We start from the raw sequence: 26666 nt of genomic DNA on the forward strand, positions 1-26666 counted from the left end.
CAAAATAATTCACAATTTATTTTACAGCTTCAAGGTACAATTTTAATGTACAATTTTAATTTACAACTACTCAAAATCAAGAACATTATATACATACAGTGAACATACATTACAATACAAAATGCAAAATATGGTATACTCAATATACCCGATCAACTCTCAATGACGCACTAGCAGCCTAGTCTGCTGCCCTGTCAGTATGTCTACCTGCAACAGCAATAAAAAGCTATCACTGAGCCAATGTCTCAGTGGTGCACAACATTAACAAACTGCAACTTTAAATCATAAATCATAAGTCGTATAAATAGTGGATACTTAAAACTATAATTAAATTCAAAGACAGTGAATGTCATAAAGAAATTAAACTCCATTTCACAATATCACAATAAATATCAATAAATAATACACACAGCTTAATCATGTTCCAAAGTTCAATTCATCCCAAAAGCCGATGGCTAATGAGGAATAACATAGCTAGCTAGCAATAATATCAGTACTCATTCTATTCGTCCTCAACATGCACACACCACAACACTTCAGCCAGAGAGGGAATTCAAAGTCAATTCATTCCACTAGACAAGCTAGCGAGGAATTCAATCAATAAAAATGATAGTTGTGGTTTCAAACCATTTACAATGTTTTTCAATCAATAAGTATCCATCAAATATCATTCAAACAATTTTTCATAATTTAAACAATAATAGACAATTTGTCATAATTCATTTCAATTGGAAATTCAAAAGAAGTAACTGTTGTGTACAAACCTCTAAAGTGTAGCCTCTTGGCCCTGACTCAGTGTTTCCTTCTCCTTCCCTGAGTCTTTGCTAACTGAAACACACAATTTGAAGTGTTTCAGTACTCATTTAAACTGTCTCTAACAATAAGGCTTAATAATTAATTTATTGAATTCTATTATTTTCCTTAGTCAACCTAAAATGTTGACCCTCGATGCACTCTAGGTGAATTAGGTTTAATTTCACCAATATGTCACATTTTATGGCCTTTTAGTGTTGGTACATGTTACCAAATTCACTTTCAAGTATATTGCATTTTATTGCAATTTGCTGGATTTCGATATACTAATTTGACCTAGTCGGATGACCTAGTTCCTTTGGTTTTCGGGTTTCGATCAAAACTACAAACTTGTAGGTCTATGTCTTATTGCACGCGGGGCAAAATTTCAGGCCATTCTGAGTTGTGTATACCAAGATATGGTCAATTTACCAATGCTAGACAAAATGTACCAAAATGGTAACTTTATGTCATTTTTATGTCACTTTTGATTCAGCCAGTTTTTATACCTGAATTTGTGGAAGCTATTTGACTTTCTTATGGTCATTTTTGAGTGTTGGTGTCTTCATAAGAATTGTAGATATATGTCTAAACTATTCATGGTAAAAATGTCAGGTTAATTGGACCTATTTTGAGTGAGTTATGGTAAAAAAACCAACTGCTGCCCAAATGGTCAATTTTCAGGCTTTCAATTCACTAATCCGGATTTGGTCATTTTTTAAGTTACCTTCTAAGCAGACTTTTGGTAAACTTCCTTCATCAAAGTTGGCACATTTTGTGCCTAGTTTTACTTCCAATTGGTCTCATACCAATTGGAGCCACACACTTAAGGTTCTAAGCCAAAACATACACTGCCCTATTAAACATTGTTCATCCTTACCAATTACACATCCAACACTTACCAAATTAACTCTTCCATGGCAATTCTGGTTTGTATCATAACATTAATACACTTTACTTCACTTTTTTTTTTTCATTTTGGCAGCTTGTAACCACTCTCAACAAACACATTATAACTCAAAATTTTTCCAAGTTTAATTACAACAATTAACTACATGACATACCTTATTTACATGTCCAAATTCAAACCATTATACACATATCCATGCTGCCATCAATAACAACATCTTAAACAACCATAAACAAGTAAAAACAAGCTACATATATTGAATTTCCATGGCTACCAAAATGTACATCTCCATTAAAACATCAAACTTCAAAAATTCTTCCGTAAATCAACTACCCACAACCTTGGTTACACTTTTAATGAAACAAGAATTGAAAACACTCACTTACCACTTTTGAAGTTCTTCAAAACTCCACCAAAACTTTCCTTTCTTGCTCCCAAAATGTTGCCCAAGGTATGGAGGTGAAGTTTAATGAAGAAAGCTAATGGAAAAAGTGGCTAAACATACTTGCATGGAGCTTGGAGTGTGGACGTCCATGGAGGCTTTCTCCCAAGGTTTCAGCTGAATTTCTTCCTAAGGTTGAAGATGAATTCTGAACTTCCCATGTGTCCCTTTAGGTGTCCAAATGCTAAAGTTAGTGGAGCACTATTAAAAATTTTAATGATTATTTATTTAGTTTCCAATTTTTGCATATTTTCCTCCTATCTTTTGCTATTTAGATTATGTACCACTATTTTAATTTTTCATAAAATTTCTAAAGTGTAATATCATTTATTTTTAATGGAAATTTAGGTCAAAAGACAATTTGAGGTGTCAAATGACCACAATGCCCCTATTCGGGTTGCATTTCTGATTTTTCGGTAACACCGAGTTTTGTCGTTTTCTCGATTTTTCGTTTTTCTTTGTACTAATTAATTAATTTTTCTTTGATATTTATAAAGATATTTATACTTCAATAGACATTTATTTAAGTCCTAAAAATATTTTCCAGGGTTCCTCGCGGTCCAGGGCTAGTCAACGGTCCATGCCGCAACTTCCCAGTGCGGTCACCCATCGCTATGGTTCTCGACTCGTTTAACTTTATTACATTTTATTGCTATTATTTTTTTCTTTATTTTTCTTGTATTTTCTTTTCTTGTATTTCATTATTCTATGTCAACTCATCAATATTTAAGTGTAGTTCTAGGCATCTTAGCTGTCCGGACAGCACTGGTCACCAGAACAGTAGAATGTACTACCGAACATAGGGGTGTTACAATTCTCCCCCCCCCCCCTTAAAATAAATTTCGTCTGGAAATTTTACCTAGCATCAGTTTCTGAACAGCTGTGGGTGCTGTCTCCTCATGTCCTTTTCACGTTCCCAAGTAGCTTCCTGGCCTGAATGATGGTTTCACAGCACTTTAACCAGGTGTATCTGTTTATTCCTCAGCTACTTCACCTCATATGCCAGAATTTCTATGGGTTCTTCCTCATATGAGAGGTCTGGATTTACCTCAATCTCTTCAACTGATAGTACATGAGATGAGTCAAATCTGTACCCCTTTAACATGGACACATGGAAGACACTGTGTATCCTTTCTAGCTCTGGAGGTAATGCCAACCGATATGCCAAAGGACCCACTCTTTCCAGAATCTCATATGGTCCGATGAAACAAGGACTCAGTTTCCCCTTTCTGCTAAATCTCATAATCCTCTTCCAAGGAGAAACTTTAAGGAATACCTTATCACCCACTGGATATTCAATGTCTCTTCTCTTCATATCAACATAGGACTTCTGACGGTCTGATGCAGCCTTGAGTCGATCTCTAATCAATCTGATCTTTTCCTCTGTCTGTTGAACAATTTCTAGCCCAATCATCTTTCTTTCACCTATTTCATCCTAACATAGGGGAGTTCTGCACTTTCTGCCATACAAAACTTCATATGGAGGCATCTCAATGCTTGATTGGTAGCTGTTGTTATAAGCAAACTCAATCAAAGGCAAGTGTGTATCCCAACTACCTTCAAACTCAATCACACAAGCCCGAACATATCCTCCAATATCTGAATTACCCTATCAGACTGGCCATCTGTTTGTGGGTGGAATGCTGTGCTGAAGTTCAATCTAGTTCCTAGGGCTCTCTGAAGATTACCTTAGAATCTAGAAGTGAACCTAGGATCTCTGTCAGATACAATCAATACTGGCACTCCATGCAGTCTTATAATCTCATTTATGTACAATCTGGCCAATCTCTCCAAACTATAGTCCATGCGGACTGGCAAAAAGTGAGCAGACTTGGTTAGTCTATCAACTATAACCCATACTGCATCATGACTATTCTGTGTCCTTGGAAGTCCCATCACAAAATCCATAGTTATCTGTTCCCATTTCCACTCTGGTACTGGCAATGGATGTAACAAACCTACTGGTACTTGATGTTCTGCCTTCACTTGCTGATAAGTTAGGCATTTGGAAACAAATTCAGCTATATCCCTCTTCATACCCATCCACCAGTAATGTTCCTTCAGCCCTTTGTACATTTTAGTTCCACCAGGGTGCATAGCAAAAGGAGACTCATGTGCTTCCTTCATAATGATCTGTCTCAATTCCACATCATTAGGAATGCACATTCTACCCTGATGTAGTAGTAAACCATCATCTCTCACAAAGAATTCAGGTTTCTTGCCCTGCTGGACTTCTTTCAGTAGCTTCTGATATTTATCATCACTCTGAGCAGCCATTCTGATCTGATCAATCAACACTGGCTGTACATGCCATGCAACTACTGTTTGTCCCTCATCATCAATCTCCAAACTGGCATGTTGTGCTTTCAACTCATGTACCATGGACAAAGGAGAAACTCTGAGACTTGCCATAGTCTTGCGACTTAAGGTGTCAGCCACCACATTTGCTTTCCCTGGCTAATAGTCTATTAAGCAATAATAGTCTTTAATCAATTCTAACCATCTCCTCTGCCTCAAATTCAATTCCTTCTGGGTGCCTATATACTTCAAGCTCTTGTGATCTGTGTAAATGTAGCATTTCTCCCCATACAAATAGAGTCTCCAGATCTTTAAAGCAAAAACAATAGCTGCTAGCTCCAAATCATGTGTTGGGTAGTTCCTCTCATGCGGTTTCAGCTGGCGTGATGCATAAGTAATGACATTTCGATCTTGCATCAGTACACAGCCTAACCCATTGTGAGAAGCATTACTATAAACTGTGTATTCTTTATCCGATGTAGGTAAAGTAAGGACCTGAGCTTCAGTCAGACACCTCTTCAACTCATCAAAACTCTACTAGCATTTATCAGTCCACTGAAATTTTACATCTTTCCAAAGCAGCTTGGTCAGTGGAAAAGCTAACATAGAAAACCCTTTCACAAACTGGGGGTAATATCCAGCTAAACCCAGAAAACTGTGAATTTTTGTGATATTCCTGGGTGGCTTCCAATTAAGGGCAGCTTCTACCTTGCTGGAATCTACCTTGATCCCTTCAATTGACACAACATGTCCTAAGAAGGAGATTTCTTTCAGCCAAAATTCACATTTCGACAATTTGGCGTATAGCTGTTTCTCCCTTAAAGTCTGTAGTATAATCTGCAGATGTTTGTCATGCTCCTCTGCATTCCTCGAATATATCAAAATGTCATCAATAAACACCACCACAAACTAGTCGAGACATGGTCTGAAGATAGCGTTCATCAGATCCATAAAAGCAGCTGAAGCATTAGTTAACCCGAATGGCATTACCAGAAACTCATAGTGGCCGTATCAAGTTCTGAAAGCAGTTTTTGAAATACTCTGCTCTTGCACTTTCAATTGATAATAACGAGATCGCAAATCAATTTTGGAGAATACAGCTACACCCTTTAACTGATCAAATAGATCATCAATGCGAGGCAATGGATATCTGTTCTTTATTGTTACCTTATTCAACTGCCGGTAATCAATACATAAGCGAAGAGTGCCATCTTTCTTCTTAACAAACAATACTGGCACTCCCCAAGGTGACACACTAGGGCAGATGAAGCCCTTTTCAAGTAGTTCTTGCAACTGTACCTTCAACTCTGCTGGTGCCATTCTGTATGGTGTTATAGAGATTGGATCCACACCAGACATAACATTAATTTCAAGCTTCACCTCTTTTTCTGGAGGTAATCCTGGCAATTCATTAGGAAACATATCTGGAAAGTCATATACTGTAGGGATGTCCCTCAATGCTGGACTCCCCACTTGGGTGTCTACTACATGTGCCAAGTATGCTTCACACCCTTTTCTAATCATTTTTCTAGCTAGTGCAGCCGAAATGATGTTTGATGGCAATAGTTGCCTGTCCCCATTTATTACCACATCACTGTACTAAGGGAGACCAAGAGTGACTGTCTTCAGCCTACAGTAAATCATGGCGTGATGCCTAGCTAACCAATCCATGCCCAAGATGATATCATAATCTCTGAAGGGCATTTCAATGAGATCAAACAGAAAAGTATGTCCTTAGATCACCAAAGGACAATCCCTATACATTTTATTAACCCTAACCTCTTGTCCTAGCGAACTTGTTACTAGCACCTCAAAGTCAATTTTTGTACATGGAACAGCAATGCAATCAATGATGCTAGCACTCACATAAGAATGGGTAGAACCCGGATCAAATAACATAAACACATCTTGATTAAAAGTTGAGAAGGTACCAGCCACAACATCAGATGTCTCGGCCTCTTCTCTCTATCTCATTGCGTAGACTCTGACTGGAGCACTGCCTTACTCTGATTGATTCACAGTGCCTTGGCTACCTGCTGGACTACCTCTACCTCTGCTAGGTGGTTGTGAACCTCTGGTGACAAGACTCTGAACTGACCCTTTTGCAGTAGTAGGAGGTGGTCCAACTCTGCGAGTACTGGTGTAGTCTTTGGCAAAGTGTCCTGTGCCTCCACAGTTATAACAGGCTCCTATGGCCTTATAGCACACCCCACCATGATTTCTTCCACAAGTTTCACATTGGCGGGGAGGGTAGGAACTTCTGGTACTCTGCTGACCAGATAGAGGAGGTTTATGTCCTGAATATCTTCCCCTATCGGACTTTTTACCACCTCTGTTGTGTCCCCCATGGTTATTCCTCTTTCCAGTAGGACTATTGGAACTCTGTTCTACTGACTTTCCCTCTTTTTCTATCTCCTCTGATTTCTTTTTCTTAGGGGCCGCTTCAGATTAAATTCTTTCTAATTCTAGTGCTTGAGAAATAAGCTCAAAGAAGTTGTTATGTTTGAATCTGACCACTTGTAATCTGATACTGGGCTTCAAGCCTGTTTCAAACCTCTTACATCTCTCCCTACTGGTAGAAAGTAGACTTACTGCATAATGGCTAAGGTGAGAAAATTCCCTTTCATATTCAACCACTGATCCACTCCCCTATTTCAGACTTAGGAACTCTTGCAGCTTCTAGTCCACATAAGCATCAGGGACATATTTTTGTCTGAACTCTCATAGAAAATCATTCCATGTTAGCACTGAAGCTTCTACCAGACTATGGGGAATGGTTTTTCACCAGTCATATGCATCCCCCTGTAGCAGAGACACTGAATATTCAAATCTGAGCTCCTCTGTACAATGTAGCTTCTTGAACACCTATCCATTCTCTCTAACCACTGTTCTGCCTCTAGAGGATCTACTGTCCCCTTGAACTCAGTAGCCCCATATTTCATTAATTTGTCATACTACCTAGCAGAAGACTGTGGTTGTACTACTGGTGTCTGCAGTGGGACTTGTAATGGGACTTGAGTAGGCATGTTACCAGCCATATGTTGGAACATTGCAGCCATCTGTGAGAGTGAATCAATAGGAATCGTGGTACCGAGGGGTCAAAGTGCGGCTGATCCACTGACATTGTGTAGGGCTGGGGCATACCCTTGTACCTCAGCCTCTATTGATTGATCGACTGAATGATCACCCTCTTCCATAGTCAATTCGAGGATCTTAGACCCCCTGAACAAATAACACTAGGAGATTTCCTCCCGTTAGTGCATATTTATAATGTAATATACTGTAAGCATCAAACAATGACATTGAGCAGTTGTACTATGAAGAAAGAATATTCAAATTATAGGCGAAAACGGAATTTAAAAGCTAGCTCTGATACCACTAAAACATGTCACACCCTACCCCTCCGTAAGGCATAACATGATCCCATTGTATACCTAATGAATTACCAACTTCGTATACTGATAACCCATTAAATACACTACAAGGGATTTTAAACCTTTTCTTACTTCTTTTTTTTTTACAGTGGTGAGTATTTACAGGTGTTAAAAAAAATTTAATTGAAGTGAAACTAGATAACACATTTAAAGTATTAATAATTTCTGTAAAAATTTTAGCAGAGTGTCATCTGTATTTTGAATAAAAAAGTTCTTCAAAAACTTGTAAAAAAAGAACTTCAATTATTTTGTTCAATCCCCAAACTCCAATATTTAATCAACACAATATGTTTCTCAACATTTACCAACTCAAATCCACAATAATTTTTCTAGTGTTTTCAAAAGCTAAGATAAAAGAAATATATCACAAATTTTACAAGCCAAAATAATTCACAATTTATTTTACAACTTCAAGGTACAATTTTAATGTACAATTTTAATTTACAACTGCTCAAAATCAAGAACTCTATATACATACAGTGAACATACATTACAATACAAAATGTAAAATATGGTATACTCAATATACCCGATGAACTCTCAATGACGCACTAGCAAACTTGTCACCGTCTGTCACTGCGTGATAAAGAATGAAAGCTATCGCTGAGCCAATGTCTCAGTGGTGCACAACATTAACAAATTGTAACTTTAAATCATAAATCACAAGTCGTATAAATAGTGGATACTTAAAACCATAGTTAAATTCAAAGACAGTGAATGTCATAAAGAAATTAAACTCCATTTCACAATATCACAATAAATATCAATAAATAATAGACACAGCTTAATCATGTTCCAAAGTTCAATTCATCCCAAAAGCCGATGGTTAATAAGGAATAACATAGCTAGCTAGCAATTATGTGAGTACTCATTCTATTCGTCCTCAACAGGCACGTACCTCAACACTTTAGCCAGAGAGGGAATTCAAAGTCAATTCATCCCACTAGCGAGGAATTCAATCAATATACATGATAGCTGTGGTTTCAAACCATTTACAATGTTTTTCAATCAATAAGTATCCATCAAATATCATTCAAATAATTTTTCATAATTTAAACAATAATAGACAATTTGTCAAAATTCTTTTCAATTTAAAATTCAAAAGAAGTAACTGTTGTGCGCAAACCTCTGAAGTGTAGCCTCTTGGCCCTGACTCAGTGTTTCCTTCTCCTTCCCTGAGTCTTTGCTAACTGAAACACACAATTTGAAGTGTTTCAGTACACATTTAAACTGTCTCTAACAATAAGGCCTAATGATTAATTTAATGAATTCTATTATTTTCCTTAGTCAAGCTAAAATGTTGACCCTCGATGCACTCTAGGTAAATTAGGTTTAATGTTACCAATATGTCACATTTTATGGCCTTTTAGTGTTGGTACATGTTATCAAATTCACTTTCAAGTATATTGCATTTTATTGCAATTTGCTGAATTTCGATATACTAATTTGACCTAGCCGGACGACCTAGTTCCATCAGTTTTCGGGTTTCGGTCAAAACTACAAACTTGTAGATCTATGTCTTATTGCACGTAGGAAAAAATTGCAGGTCATTCTGAGTTGTGTAGACCAAGATATGGTCAATTTACCAATGCTGGATAGAATGTACCAAAATGGTAACTTTAGGTCATTTTTAGGTCACTTTTGGTTCAGCCAGTTTTTATATCCGAACTTGTGTAAGCTATTTGACTTGCTTATGGTCATTTCTGGGTGTTGGTTTCCTCATAAGAATTGTAGATATATGTCTAAAATATTCATGGTTAAAATCTCAGGTCAATTGGACCTGTTTTGAGTGAGTTATGGCCAAAACATCAACTGCTGCCCAAATGGTCAATTTTCAGGCTTTCAATTCACTAATCCGGATTTGGTCATTTTTTAAGTTACCTTCTAGGTAGAATTTTGGCAAGCTTCCTTCACGAAAGTTGGCAAATTTTGTGCCTAGTTTCACCTTCAATTGGTCTCATACCGATTGGAGCCACACACTTAAGGTTCTAAGCCAAAACATACACTGTCGTATTACACATTATTCATCCTTACCAATTACACATCCAACACTTACCAAATTAACTCTTCCATGCCAATTCTGGTTTGTACCATAACATTAACACTTTACTTCACATTTTTTTTTCATTTTGGCGGCTTGTAACCACTCTCAACAAACACATTATAACTCAAAATTTTTCCAAGTCCAATTACAACAATTAACCACATGACATACCTCATTTACATGTCCAAATTCAAACATTATACACATATTCATGCTGCCATCAATAGCAACATATTCAACAACCATAAACAAGTAAAAACAAGCCACATATATTGAATTTCCATAGCTGCCAAAATGTACATCTCTATTAAAACATCAAACTTCAAAAATTCTTCCATAAATCAACTACCCACAACCTTGGTTACACTTTTAATGAAACAAGAATTAAAAACACTCACTTACCACTTTTGAAGTTCTTCAAAACTCCACCAAAACTTTCCTTTCTTGCTCCCAAAATGTTGCCCAAGGTATGGAGGTCATGTTTAATGAAGAAAGCTAATGGAAAAAGTGGCTAAACATACTTGCATGGAGCTTGGAGTGTGGACGTCCATGGAGGCTTTCTCCCAAGGTTTCGGCTGAATTTCTTCCTAAGGTTGAAAATGAATTTTGCACTTCCCATGTGTCCCTTTAGGTGTCCAAATGCTGAAGTTAGTGGATCACTGTTAAACATTTTAATGATTATTTATTTAGTTTTTAATTTTTGTACATTTTCCTCCTATCTTTTTCTATTTAGATTTTGTACCACTATTTTAATTTTTCATAAAATTTATAAAGTGTAATATCATTTATTTTTAATGGACATTTAGGTCAAAAGACAATTTGGGGTGTCAAATGACCACAATGCCCCTATTCGGGTTGCATTCCTAATTTTTCGATAACACCGAGTTTTGTCATTTTCTTGATTTCTCGTTTTTATTTGTACTAATTAATTAATTTTTCTTTAATATTTCTAATGATATTTATACTTCAATAGACATTTATTTATGTCCTAAAAATATTTTCCAGGGTTTCCCGCTATCTAGGGCTAGTCAACGGTCCACGCTGCAACTTCCCGGTGCGGTTACCCATTGCTATGGTTCTCGACTCGTTTAACTTGATTACATTTTATTGCTATTATTTTTCCTTTATTTTTCTTGTATTTCATTATTCTATGTCTCCTTATCAATATTTAAGTGTAGTTCTAGGTATCCTAGCTGTACGGACAACACTAGTCACCAGAACAGTAGAACGCACTACCGAACATAGGGGTGTTACAAATTCCACTTCCCTTTCTGGTGGCAAACCAAGCAATTTTTCAGGGAAGTCACTTATAGTGGGTATGTCACACAAGTCAAGCTTAGCCTGCCTAGTATCAACCACATGTGCCAAATAGGCTTCACAGCCTTTTCTCATCAATTTCCTTGCAGTAGTGGTTGAGATGACATTAGATAGAAAATCTATCCTTTCCCCCACAACTATAATCTCATCATTTTCAGGAGTTTTTAGGGTAATCCTCTTTAATTTACAATCCACTATTGCCTGATGATGTGATAGCCAATCCATCCTAAGGATGACATCAAACTCTTGGAAGGGTAATTCAATTAGGTCTGTCGAGAACTCATACCCCTGAATCCTCAATGGGCAACCTTTATACACTTTATTTACCACCACACTGTGGCCTAATGGGTTAGTGACTAGAATATCTTGGTCACTTTCCTCTACTTGAATTGCCCTTTACATGGGTAACTTAATGCAAATTTATGAGTGAGTGGATCTTGGATCCACCAATGTATGCACAAGTATGTCATAGAGAGAAAACATACCCTTGATGACATCCGAAGCATCCTGCTCCTCTTGAGCCCTCATAGCATATGCCTTGGCTGGTGCCTTTGCCTTTGGCCTTTCAACTGATTCTGATACAGGCCTCTGTGAAGTACCAACTGCCTCAGATTTACCCAGCCTTCTACCCCTTTGAGCTGTAGGGGCAGGTCTGTCTACTTGTACTAGAGTAGCTATAATAGTTTTTCATGGGAAATCTCTTATCTAATGTTCAATAGACCCACACTGAAAACATCTCCTAGTTAATCGCCAACACTCGCCTCTATGCCATTTATGATAGTGTGGTCACACTAAAGAGACTGCTGGGACTGGTCCCCTAACCACCGTCCCTGGAGAGCTCCCCACTGATATTGTGGACTGGCCTCTCCTAGGTGTAAACTGAGATCTAGGCCTCTGTAACTGGCTCTGACTCTATGTTTGGCTTTGGCCCTGAGCCGGAGGACCTTTGAATTTCTTACTGGGTGTAGAGGAAGAACTAGTCTGACCCGGACCTCTTTTCTATTATCTGTCTCTTCTACTCTGCTCATTTATTCTGACCCTTTCAACTTTTAGTGTAGCGTCAACCAACTGAGCAAAGTCCCTGATCCTCAAAGCTGTGACGAGCAACTTAATATTATCATTCAACCCCTCTTCAAATCTTCTACATCTCTCAGCTTCTATGGCTACTATCTCCCTTCCATATCTGCTTGATCTGACAAATTCTCGCTCATATTCTGCTATTGACAACTGTCTCTGCCTTAAACTAATAAATTCCCTTCTCCTCTCTTCTAGATACATTGCTAATGTATTTCTTCTTGAACTCCGTAAGGAAGAAATCTCAAGTTATCTGGTCTAATTACACCTCCCTGGATACTGTGTTCCACCATTGATAGGCATCATCATGAAGTAGGGATGCAACACCCTCTAAGTTCTGCTCAAGGGTGTAGTGGAGTTGTCTAAGTACTCTTTTTGTTCTTTCTAATCAATGCTGAGCTGCTGATGGGTCATTTTCTTTCTTACCCAGAAAATTTACAGCCCCATACTTTCTGAGTTTCTCCAAATGGGACTTCTGGGATGGCTGCTGAGGTTTTGGAATAGCTCTAGTCATCTGCCTAAAAAATTCTATCATCTGTTGGAAAAGGGCCTGTTGAGGCTGTGCAGGTACCTCTTGCACTGATGGAGCAGGTTCTTCCCTGCTTCCAGCTTCAGCTCTGGGTGGAGCATGACTCTCCACCCTTCCTCTACTGCTCTCTGCGATATCGGATCCATATCCGAACCAAAATAACTAAAGACAAACAGATCTACATTAGTGTCACCTCAACTCTTACAAATGCAATGCATGGTATGCACTATTTCTAGGTCTAGAAATGCCTAAACCGTGCTTTGATACCACTAAATGTGACACCCCTTAACCGTCTACAGTATAGCCAAGCAAGGCATGTCATACTCGGTGCCAGAGTATCTTAACTTATCTTATTATCTTTCCTAGTATCCACATTTTTGTTTATTGATTTAGGGTCAATTTATTTACTGGAGAAACTAACGAAGTTTCTCCTAATTTATTAATATTTTGACGTTTTCTCACCTGTTAAAAGTCTCAATAATATAATTCCAAACATATAAAATTTTCATAAATTCAACATCATCTCAAAATTTTTAATCAATTATTTCATCTCCATTCTTATTCCGAACACATAATATCATCCATTCATATTCATTCATAAACAATTCAAAAAGAAAATTTTTCAAATATTATTAATTTACATCATGTACAAAATTAATGTATAAATATATAATTTACATTACATGTCCAAAATTTAATTACAAAATCCAAAAATGAAATACAAGACTAGTGAAGTCTACCCAAAATATGCATTGCTAGATGAGGTGACACTCGAGACCCAATGCAGATCAAAACTCTATCTCCCACTCTAAGGCCTACTGGGATCTCTCTCCTGATCTCCAGTACCTACGCGTGACAAAATGCGATGCGCTAAGCATAAAGCTTAGTGGTGCCAATATAATATAAAAATAAACTAAATAATTAAATACAAAGAAATTATGCTAATAATTCACACAGACTGAATTTTCGGTAACTATTTGTAATATTCTTAATTTAGTGGTTTTTATGTTCATTGTTTAGTTATAAATTTTTAAGACTTATTTTAATTGCCCAAGTAACCTATACCAGTTGACCAGACTAGATAAACAGGTAAACTAGCACTGGGTACTAAGTATCTCAGGCCGCCACACCATTGATCACATAGTGTCTGCCAGGTGTGCAACAGAATGGCTAACAAGCCATAAAATCAGTTGGGCATAAAGCCGTATATGTCAAAGAATAGCAAAATGGCCAAAGGCCATAATATCACAAAATGGCAATAAGAGCCATAAATCATGAAATGGCACGAAGCCATAAGCAATACTGCAGTCAAAACCCTATTGTCATGCCAACCTATCCAAACCAATCATACTAGGCATACAAGGGCATATTAGCAAAGTTAGGTTTTGGTTCTTTACATTTGATGTTATTGTGGTTACTATTTACATTACTATTTATGCAAATTTTTTACTATTTCATAATTAATAGGTATATAAATTCTAATTTCATGATAATACCACATTTTGGGTTATAAACTTGTTGGCATTAGTTGCCAATTATAATTCAAGTCTTCCTAGAAGTAATTTCAAAATTTCAGTTTTTGTCACATATGTTTACTATTCTGTTGGATCAATCTACAGCAGGAATTTGGCTAAACTTCCTTCATCAAAGTTGTTCCTTAATGTCTCTACTTCAATTCCCTTTTTGAATAACTCCATTTGGAGTTTTGTAGTTCAAGTTATGGTATTTTTACCATAACTGGCTGGATTAGGCAATGTCCAAAATTTATGGGAAATTTTTTATTCTAGTAGTTTTGATAAGCTAATTTTGGTTAGCAATTTGATTAGATTATGGTCAGAATTTGGATATCTATTCTCCATGAAAGTTATTCTAATATGTCTAAACTTTCCATGGGTTCAAGAATCAGATAATTGGACCTCTCTATACAAAGTTATGGCTATTTGAACAATCACTATTCATATAGTCATTTTTCCATGTCCAGATTTTGGTTATCCGGATTCAAACCAATTTTAGGTCACCTTATGTTGGTTTTCTGGGCAAGATCTCTGCATGAAAAATGTGGCATTATGTCTCTAATTTCACCTCCAATTGGCCTTACACCAATTGAAGCTACACAATTCAAACCCACTGGACTCAGGATCCAGAATTTCTAGCACACAGGGCAGCTCACCCAATTCACAATTCAATGCCATAACCAATTCCATTTTAAGGTCAAACCATGTCAAATGGTCACTAATTGACCTTAAGAACACTAATTCATCAACAATTTGGCAAAACCCTAATTTGGCTCAAAACCCTAATTCCCAATGTCTCAATCATACACCACACATAGAAATTGAGGTTCTAATCTTTATATACTTATCAAAAGTCATCACTAATCAATTTTAATTTAACTAAAAACCATCATAACCCTAACCTACTCATGGCTGCCAAAATTCATGGTTGCACACACATATATATTTTGTTTCAATTTCAACAAATTCTAACTCAAATTAAGTTCCTAATCATGAATAGAGAGACAGAAGAGCGAATTGGCACTAATCTTAACTTGAGTCACTTCTAAGCTTAATAAACTTCTCTTTTTCGACTTCTTTTTGATACTAATCACTCCTCCAAGAGAAAATATGAAATTTTTGTATTGGGGACTAAGGTTTTTATGGTGAAAATTGAAGGAAAATTCAAGCCTTAAAAGTTGACAATGGTGGATGGTGAAAAAGAGGGTTTGGCCAAGGTAGATGAAATGAAGAAGATGACTAATGTTTATCCCTTTTAATTCCCTTTTATTTCTTTTAGTTAGTTTTGTCAAGTTTTAATTGGATGGAGATTTTTAATTGCATCATTTTGACATGTGCATGATGTCATAATTATAATTTTAATTTCATTTGTTTTATTTTTCCTTCTTCTTTCTTTTACTCATTTTTAATTAAATTTTTATCAATATTTATTCATATTTTATGACATAAATCTCACTTACTTAAATGAACAAGTTGGTCAAAAATTATCTCTAAGGGTGAAATGACCAAAATGCCCTTCGTTTTGCTCACTGAGTTAAAATTTTCTGTATCGATTGACATGAATTTTTCTTATGTTTTCTTGGCAAGTTTATTATCATCTAAACCTCAATAATCCTTCACTTAAATCCCAAATAATTATTTTACAGGGTTCCCCACAGGTCTAGGGTTGGCAACTGTCTTCACAGTCACTTCCCATTAGGTTACCCATCCTCGGAACTTCGACTCATTTAACCTCTTTGCATTTTATCTCTTAAAATTTTTTCTTAATTTTTCTTGTCATTATTTAGGTTATTTATGACTCCTCACTCCAGTTTAAATATAGTTCCATACATTCTAGCTGTCCAGACAGACGTTAGTCACCGGAACAGTAGAATGTATGGACTACCTAAAGTGCGAGTGTTACAGCTCTTCTCCTCTAACAAAAATTTCATGGAGATCTCTTGGAGTATAGTTAATTCAGCAGCAAGAGGAGATCTCATGGAGAAAATAGTCAATAAAGCTCTTAAACTTATGGAGAGGGTTGCATACCATAACTTTGAATGGTTAAAAAAGAGAGGAGACATGAGGAGAATAGTTAGAATCTTAGAACTAGATGCTCTAAGCATGATAAATGCTCAGTTTGACTAACTTACAAAGAGACTTGACAAGATACAAGCTAATGCAATAGGGGTAGGCAATCAGAACTGCGACAACTGTGGAGGAGGCCACATGACTTTAGAATGTAGCAACTACAGTGAACCCTCCATAGAACAGTTGAATTACGTGAATAATGGAGGAGACTTCAACCAGAGGTAGCCCAACAATCCATATTCAAACACCTATAACCCTGGATGGAGAAACCACCCCAACTTCACACTATCAAACTCACAGAACCAACAGAATCAGCCCATTAATAAGAAGTAAGGATACAAACCACCACCACCATATTTTTAGAATAGAGGACAAAACCTTGCTCAGCCACCACCACCTCCTCAGCCTCAATAGCCTAAACCTAAGATGACTATAGAATCCATGATAGAAAGCTTCTTAGTAGCACAACAACAACAGAATGAGATGATTAAGCACTAGCTTCCAGAATGGACCAACTGGCTACTCACAATAAAATGTTTGAGAACCAAATTGCTCAGCAAGCCAATTCTTTAATCAAAGCCATTGGTAAACTGCCTAGTCAGCTAGAGATAAACTTTAAAGAGCATTGCAAGGTAGTTACCTTGAGGAGTGGCAGAATTCTAAAAGAGTAATAACTAGAAGATAAGCAAAAGTCAATAAAGGAAACTTCTAGTGATTCTGTCAATCAAGCAAAGGGAGATGAACAAGAAGCTGAAAAAGATAAGGAAAAGGAATAGAAAAAGAAAAAGGAGCTACCCAAGCCATACCAACCCCCACTTCCTTTTCCTCAAAGATTTTAAAAGGCTAAATTGGATTAGTTTGAAAACTTTTTAGAAGTATTATAGAAACTTTACATCAATATTCCTTTCACTAAAGCACTATTTTAGATGCCATTCTATGTAAAGTTCTTAAAGGAGATCCTCTCAAATAAGAGAAAGCTGAACTATGAGACAATTTCTCTGATAGAGGAATGTAGTGCTATCTTGCAAAACAAGCTACCTCCAAAACTCAAGGACCCTAGAAGCTTCTCAATGCCTTGTCTTATTAGCAACATAAGTATAAACAAGGCCCTTTGTGATTTAGGTGCAAGTGTTAGTCTAATACCCCTGTCAATATGCCAAAAGTTAAATGTTAGAGAGCTTAAACCAACTATAATCTCATTACAACTGGCAGATAGGTCTGTTAAATACCCATTTGGCATCCTAGAGAACATTCCCATTAAGGTAGGTAAGTTTTTTATTCTTGTTGATTTTGTTGTCTTGGAGATGAAGGAAGATGTTCGGATTCCCATCACATTGGGAAGACCTTTCTTGGCAACATTGGAGCTATCATAAATGATAAAAATGGGTGGTTAAGTCTCAAAGTAGAAGAAAAAAAAGTAAAGTTCAACTTGTTTAGAGCTATGAAACATAAGCCAAATACAGATAAGTTCTTAAGGGTTGACATCATAAACATGCTAGTAGAAGAGGAATTCAATAAGAGATATCCTAAAGATTCTCTTAAAGTATGCATTGTGCACAAAAATACCATAGATGATGATAATAGGGAAATTACAGCCTATGCACAATCATTTAAAGCTAGCCCACCTCTACCCTTAGCTCAAGCACTTTGAGTGGAGGAGTTAAAGGAAACACAATCCATGACAAAACCAAAAAAGGCTAAAAAGTAAGTAGAACTAAAACCCCTTCCTTTAATTCTTAACTATGCATTTCTAGACTCAAATTCTAATTATCCTATTATAATAAGTACTAGCCTAATTGAATTAGAAGAGGAAAAACTTTTAAGGGAACTAAAGACCCATAGTAAAACTATAAAGTACACCACAAAAGACCTTAAAGGAATTAGCCCTTCCATTTGTATGCATAGAAAAGAATAGCAAACCCACCATAGACTATCAAAGGAGACTAAACCCTAACATGAAAGAGGTGGTAAAGAAAGAAATTTTAAAATTATTAGATGCAGGAATAATATACTAATTTCTGATTGTAAATAGGTTAGTCTGGTTCATGTAGTGCCTAAAAAGGATGGAACAACTATTGTTAAGAATGAAAATAATGAGTTGATTACCATTAGGACGATCACTAATTGGCACCTGTGCATTAATTATATGAAATTGAACAGTGCCACCCAAAAAGATCACTTTCCTTCTCCCTTTGTTGACTAAATGCTTGAAAGGCTAGCCAAGCATTCCCATTTTTGTTACTTGGATGGGTATTCGAGATTTTTCCAAATCCCAATTCACGTAGAAGACTAAGAAAAGGCCACCTTTACTTATCCCTATGGCACTTTTACCTCTAGGAGAATGCCTTTTGGTTTTTATAATGCCCTAGCCACTTTTCAAAAATGTATGATGGCTATTTTTTTTAATTTCATTGAAAATAATATGGAGGTTTTTATGGATGATTTCTCTATTTATGGAACTACTTTTGATGAGTGTTTAACAAAGCTGTCTAAAGTGTTACAAAGATGTAAGGAGTCAAACTTAGTCCTCAACTTAAAAAAAATACCACTTTATGGTAAGAGAAGGCATAGTACTTGGTCACCTACTATCAAAAAGAGGAATTAAAACCTAGTATCAAAAAGAGGAATCAACGTAGAAAAGGCAAAGATTGAGATAATAGAGAAGATGCCGCTACCAACATTAGTCAAAGGAGTGCAAAGCTTTTTAAGACATGCAGGCTTCTATAAGAGATTTATCAAAGATTTCTCAAAAATAGCTAAGCCTTTAACAAATTTATTAAATCAAGATATTCCCTTTGATTTTGATGATAGTTGCCTTAACTTTTTTGCAGGATTAAAGAAGCCTTGATTTCTGCACCCATAATGCAACCACTAGATTGAGAGCTACCATTTGAGGTAATGTAGTAGGAGCAATGCTTGGACAAAGAAAAAACAAAAAAGTCTATGCTATCTACTATGTAAGTAAAATACTTGATGATGCACAAGTCAATTATACAACCACAAAAAAAGAACTTCTAGCAATGGTGTTTGCAATTGATAAATTCATATCCTACCTAGTTGAATCTAAAGTTATTGTATACATAGATTATGCCGCTATCTGGTACCTCTTAAATAAAAAGGAAGCCAAACCAAGGTTGATCTAGTGGATTCTCCTTCTACAGGAGTTTGACCTGGAAATTAAAGACAAAAAGGGGACCAAGAATGTGGTAGCATACCACTTCTCTTGGCTAAAGTAGGAAGATAAGGGAAATCTGATCGAGGACCTGCCCATTGATGATTCTTTTCTAGATGAACACCTCTTATCCATCTCTCAACCCCTATGGTATGCGGATATAGTTAACTATCTTGTGTAGAGTTTTGCCACAAAATATGTCCTACAAATAGAAAAAGAAGTTCTTACATGACAAAAAGGACTACACTAGGGAGGAACCTTTGCTATACAAAATGTGCTATGATGGACTTATCAGAAGATGCATATCAGAGGAGGAAGTTGAAAGTGTGCTACAACATTTCCATTCATCACCTTATGGAGGACACTTTAGCACCTCTAAAACCGCAGCAAAAATCTTACAATCGGGTTTTTATTAGCCTAACTTATTTAAAGATGTGAGAAATTTTGTGCTAACATGTAATTAATGCTAAGGATCAGGGAATATTTCAAAAAGGAATAAGATGCCACTCCATGGAATACTTGAGGTTGAATTATTTGATGTTTATGGTGTAGCCTTCATGAGTCCATACTCATCCTTATTTGACAACAAGTACATCTTTGTTGGTATGGATTATGTATCCAAGTGGGTAGAAGCAATAGCCTCACCAACCAATGATGTAAGGGTAGTCATTAAGTTCCTCAAAAAGTACATCTTTACAAGATGTGGCACAACAAGAGCAATAATTAGTGATGGGTAAGTCACTTTTGCAATAATCAGTTTAAAGCCTTACTCAAAAAATATTGAGTGACTCATAAAGTAGCAACACCATACCACCCTCAAACAAGTGGACAAACGAAAATCTCAAATAGGGAGTTGAAGAGGATACTTGAGAAGACAGTGAATTTCTTAAGGAAGGACTAGTCCTTCAATTATAAGCCTACCATATGACCTTCAAAACACACATTGGAACCACTTCTTTTTGCTTGGTGTATGGGAAGTCATGCCACCTCCTTGTTGAACTTGAACATAAAGCTTATTAGGCAATCTTGTAACACCCCTTACCCGATCTACAGTGTAATCGAGCAAGGAACGTCACATTCTGTGCCGAAGCACCTTATCTTATTTGTTGTATTCATTAGAAATTTTAATTCCATTATTAATTAAATCATACTATTTAAATAGAGAAACTACTAGAATTTCTCCTGTTTTATTAACATTTGACCTGTTAAAATCAATTACCTGTTTAAATAAATCCATATCAATCTCAATTTCCATAATAAATTTTTCAATAATTTCAAATCATGTATCATCTTCTTCCATAACATTTCCATCTTGTTCCATATCAAAATGCAAACTCATTTCTTACATGGAATTTACAAAATTTATTAATTTACATAATGTACATAATTATTATACAAATTCAAAATTTACATTACAAACTTAAAAATTAAGTACAATATACATTGACAAAAATTTCCTGTAGCTCATGGACCCTACCAAAATGCAATAATGAGGCGACACAACACTTCTGCAGATCAGATCTCCACTCTCAGTCTAATGCCTCTACTGGACTTTGTCTCCAGTACCTATGTGAGGAAAATCCATCGCGCTAAGCATATTACTTAGTGGTGCAATAATAAAATGAAAATAAACTAAATAAATGAAAGTACATGTTTCATGTGTGTAGTGTCATGAAAGAAATGCATTTTCATTAATTATGAGTCATTGCACATTTTTGTTAATCTTTAGGAGCAATTTAGTTCATTTGGATCTTTTCCATTCAATTGTTGGACATCCAATCTTCTTAATTCATTACAATGCCCAAGTAACCTATAACAGACTATTAAGACTGGATACACAGGAGTATACTAGTTAGACACCCTATGTGCCTATCAGGTATATATCTGTCAGGCATAAAGCCAGTGGACAGGTATAAAAGCCAGTAAAACATGTCAGGTATAAAGCCAGAAGAATAACCATATCAGACATACTTTGTCTATCAATGATCATTCATGCAGTAGGCTCGAAACCCATGGGTAGTACTCCATCTATGGTCCCTAACTGGCATGCCAATCGATCCAACCTATGCACTAATGTCTACGCATACATGGGCAATTTAATATCATTATACTCATTAATTTATTTCATGTGTTATTCATGCTCATAGCAGTTTCATTCCATTCATGATGGGAAGTAAGTCCCAATTGCATATTCATATGATATAGGTGTTCATCACACCATTTATGTTAAGTACATATCACATTTCAAGTCATTTTGTGAAAGTTTAATGAATTCCAGAATTGATGCTTTAACTTTCCTTAGCAATTTGGCCAAGATGTAGGTTCAGTTTGGCCTCACTTTCTTCATGAAAGTTATTCTCCTATGTTTTAACTTTATTTCTTTTTTATATCATTCAATTTGAAGTTTTGGAGCTCTAGTTATGGTCAAATTACTAAGTACTGTTCTAGGGTACTAAACCCTGCTCTTTCCTTGTTTCCTAGAATTTCACCCAATTTTGCAACTAATATTCGAGCACCTTCGACTAAGAATTGGCTTTAGATCCCTAAAACAAAGTTTTAGGCCTTTGTCTTAGGTTTCCAAATATTTTTGAATCACTTTAATTGGATTTTTGTAGAGAAAGTTATAGCTTAATAACCATTTAGAGGTCATAAGGCAAAATGCTTCAGGTGCAGGAATTCCAGATTTGGCATTCCTGATTTATCCTAATAATTCCCCTACTTTGCTCTAAAAACTAGGTTCTAGTCTAAAGAGAAAAGTTTTAGTTCTATTTCTTATGAGCATTTTGACTTTAGAATTACTATATTTGCATTTTTGTAGCTCAAGTTATGGCCATTTTACCAAAACTGGTCCAGTGACCAATTATGGGTTCAGGTCTGTCCAGAACAGGAAAGGTTTCTGAAACTAGTTTGTCAAGCCATTTTGGACAGGTTACAATCATAATTTGACTCTATGTTATTCATATGAATTGTTCCCCTGTGTCTCAGGGTTCCATAAATTTAAGAATCACTTAATTTGCATTTCTATAGAGTGAGTTATAGCTAATTGATCAACCCTTACTCACCAACCCTGAGATTTCTAGATTTTCAGGTTTTTAGGTCAATTTTGCATTTAACTTTTTAGGGTCTTACACCCAGAATTTGTGCAAAGTCTCTAAATCAAAGTTGTAGGTCTATGTCTTAGGTTTCTAGATCATTTTGAATCATCTCAATTGGAGTTATATACTGAAAGTTATTCCCTAAATATCATACGGAGGACAAATGGCAATTTACTGGAATCTCAGGAAATTCTAGTTTCAGTGTTTATCAATTATCCTAGCAATTCGACCTATTTGCCCTAGGATTTTGGCCCGGGCCAAAACATAAAAGTTGTAGCTATGTGTCTTATCTTTAATTTAGTTTAATTTTCACAAAAATTGGATTTTAATAGCTCAACTTATGGCCAGTTGAGCACATTGGACTCTAGCTGTCCAGAATCATGTTTCACACACACCTCTACAATCAGTCCACAATTCTACCAATTCCTTAACATTTTCCCAACATTTATACATCCAAGAGTCATAATATGTGATCAATTATGTCAAATAAAAGCTAAGCAAAGAAAGCCCTAATTTATACCAAAACCCTAACCACTTGCCAAACTTCAAATTCAAAAGGGATTGTTAGCACTAACCTTATTCCTTAGTTTCAATCAAGCTCAAATCACCCTTCAATTAGCTCAAACTTCACTTCCCCTTGTTGAACCACTTCTTTGTTGAATTCCCTTACTTTCTAAACTCCCAAATTTTTGTGATTTCTTAGGAGTTTTCTTCAATTCAAGGTTGAATTTAGTGATTTCTATTGATTTCCTAAAAAAATTATGTGAGAAACCTATGGTTTTAAGCTTAATTTTGGATGTTAATGGAGGAAAGTGTAAGAAAAAGAGAGTGAAAGAGCAATGGATGGGAATTGATGAAAATGAAGGCTGAAATTTCAACTCAATAATAGAGATATATATTAAATAAATGTCCAATGGCAATATTGTAAATAAGTGGAATGGCAATTTTATAATTATTTTAAAGTTTACAATAATTAAAATTTGACTTTTCAATAATTATATTTAATTTTTACAATCTCAATTAATTAAATTAATCTAGCTTCATTTAATTAATAACTCTCTTTTTTGGTCAATATTGGACCTTTAAATTTAATTGACCAAGTTTGGCTCTTACCGGGTTTATGTCTGTCTTTCCCATAATACCCAATAACTCCTTATCTTCCTTTGCTTTGTGCTTATTTCTTTTCATTTTCTTGACTTATTAACTCATAGAAGTTCCTTCAATTGAGTCTTCATTAAGGGTCTTATAGGGTTTTGCTTGAATTTAGAGTTACATCGAACTTACTGTCATTTTCTAGTGAGGTTACCCATCACCGGGACTTATGCTCATTTAACCGATTACATTCCATTACTTGTATTTTTCCTACATCGTTAATTGATCTTTATTTGATTTAATTATGATTTCTCACTCTTATTTAAGTGTGGTTCTATGCATTCTAACTGTCCAAACATACCTTAGTAACTGAAATAGTGGAATGTACAGAACTGCCTACAGTGATGGTGTTACAAATCTAGACCCTCAAATTTAACCTAAAAGCTACTAGAGAATAGAGACTTCTATAGCTCAATTAACTAGAAGAAATTAGGCATGATGCCTATGAGAATGCAAGAATCTTCAAGGAAAGGACAAAAAGCTAGCATGACAAGCACATCACAAGGAGAGAAATTAAAGAAGGAAACCTTGTCTTGCTTTTCAACTCCAAATTAAAGCTATTCCCAGGAATGCTAAGATCTAAATGGTCCAGCCCCTTTAAGGTTCTGCAAGTCTTCCCACATAGAGCAGTAAAAGTGTGGAGTGAAATATCAAGAGCCTTCAAAGTCAATGGCCAAAGACTAAAGCCATATTTCTCTAAAGAACCAATTGAGAAAGGAGCAACACGCTCTTTCAAAAACCCACCTGCCCAGCATTGAGCTAAGAAATACAGTCAAGCTAAAGACTATAAATAAGAGCTCCTTGGAAGGTAACCCAAGACTTTTGCATTTTTCTTTGACTTTATTTTATTTTTGCTTTCTTTTACATTTAAGTTTTATGGGCATCCTAAACTCTAACCTTGAACATTGTAGGCAAAAGCAAGGAATGAAAAGGAAGGAACGTGTGACACCCCTTACCTATCTACAGTGTAGCCGAGCAAGTTATGCCACTCAGTGTGCCGGAGCACCAATTTATGTTTCTATTACAATTTATCCCTTTTAATTCATTTATTTTCAATTTTGATAAATCTGAATTTTTTTGCAAATTTTATAGAAAATCCGACAGAGTACCGGCTATAAATTGGAAAAACAGTTCTTCTGAACCTGTTTAAAAACATTTCCAATAAAATTTTCCAAATCCAAACTCCATTATACACATTTCAAATCAATCTCAAAATCTCAATACTATTCTCAAAATATTTCTGTTCATATCACCACTTGAAGCATATTCAGAAATATTTCTCAACATTTCATTTATCAACATATATTATACAGAAAATTTCAATAACATGAAATTTCATATATTTACATTATTACATAATTTCAAGAGTTTATAGTTACAATCCCATAACTAATACATAATACAAAATGCAAAATACAAAATGCTACCCAAAATCCTAATGTCCTACCATATGCAGTGCAGATGTGAGGTGACTCTGGACCCCAGATGCAGCTCTGAAGACTCACCCTGTCTGATGTCTGCTGGGCTCCCCAGCTAGGTCTCCAGTACCTGCGCGTGGCAAAAGCGATGCGCTAAGCAATTCTGCTTAGTGGTGATAATATAAAATAAAATAATATAAAATAAAATAATTATATAGAATGTATGATTTCATTTTTGGGTAGACTTAATTTCTGATATTATTTGCAGTATTATTCAATTAAAATTTGATAAGGTTTATTATCATTGCTCGAGTAAACCATACTAGTTGACTGGACTGGATAAATGGGTAAACTGGCACTGGGTACTAAGTACCTCGGACCATCACACCATTGGTCACATTGTGTCTCCCGGTGTGCAACAGAATAGCTAATAAGCTGTAATAATTTATCAGGGTTAAAACCCAAGTATATCAACTCAAATAACATAGCCAAAGACTATTATGTCATAGAATGGCATAGAAAGCCATGAAACACAGAATGGCATGAAGCCATATGCAGTACTGCTAACAGAACCCTATTGGCATGCCAACCTATCCAAACCAATCACATTAGGCCTACTAGGGCATTTAACACTTTTAATTTATGTAATTCTTTGAAATTGAAATTTTATGGCTACTATTCATTTTATTGGTCGACCAAAATGTTGAATTTTGCATTGACAATAGGTATATTGGTTTAAATATCATCAATATACTACATTTTGCATTTTAAATTTGTTGGTATTGGTTGCCAATACCAATTCTAAGCTTAAAGTTAATTGGACAGAATTTTCAGTTTTCAAGCTTTGGGTTTACTGTTCCATTAGTCATATTTTCAGTGGGAATTTGGCAAAGTGTTCAACATGAAAGTTGTTCATTATTTTGTCTAGTTGCATTTCCTTTTTTGAATTACTCCATTTGGAGTTTTGTAGCTCAAGTTATGGCCTAAAAGCCACAACTGGTCGGATTGAAAATTTGTCCAGAATTTATGGACTGACCAAATCTACAGTGTTAAGAATAGTGACTGCAACTCACTTTTTGAATATGTTCTGGTCATAATTTTGGTTAGGTTTCTTCATGAAAGTTGTTGGTCTATATCTCAGCTTATTGCTGGTAAAATTTCAGGTCAATTGGACCTTTCTACACTGAGTTATGGCCAAATGACTAAACACTGTTTATTTGGTCATTTTGCCCAGGCAGACTGTAGGTCACCTGGATTAGGGCAAACTTTTGGTCAACTTGTTTTGGTTTTTTGGGCATGGTTTCTTCACCAAAGTTGTGCCATTATGTGTCTAGTTTCATGTCCAATTGGCCTTGCACCAATTGAACCTCTACAATTCAAGTTATTGCTGCCCAAACCTGCTGGA

The sequence above is a fragment of the Hevea brasiliensis genome, chromosome 2, assembly GCF_030052815.1.
Source record: "Hevea brasiliensis isolate MT/VB/25A 57/8 chromosome 2, ASM3005281v1, whole genome shotgun sequence".
Classification (NCBI taxonomy): domain Eukaryota; kingdom Viridiplantae; phylum Streptophyta; class Magnoliopsida; order Malpighiales; family Euphorbiaceae; genus Hevea; species Hevea brasiliensis.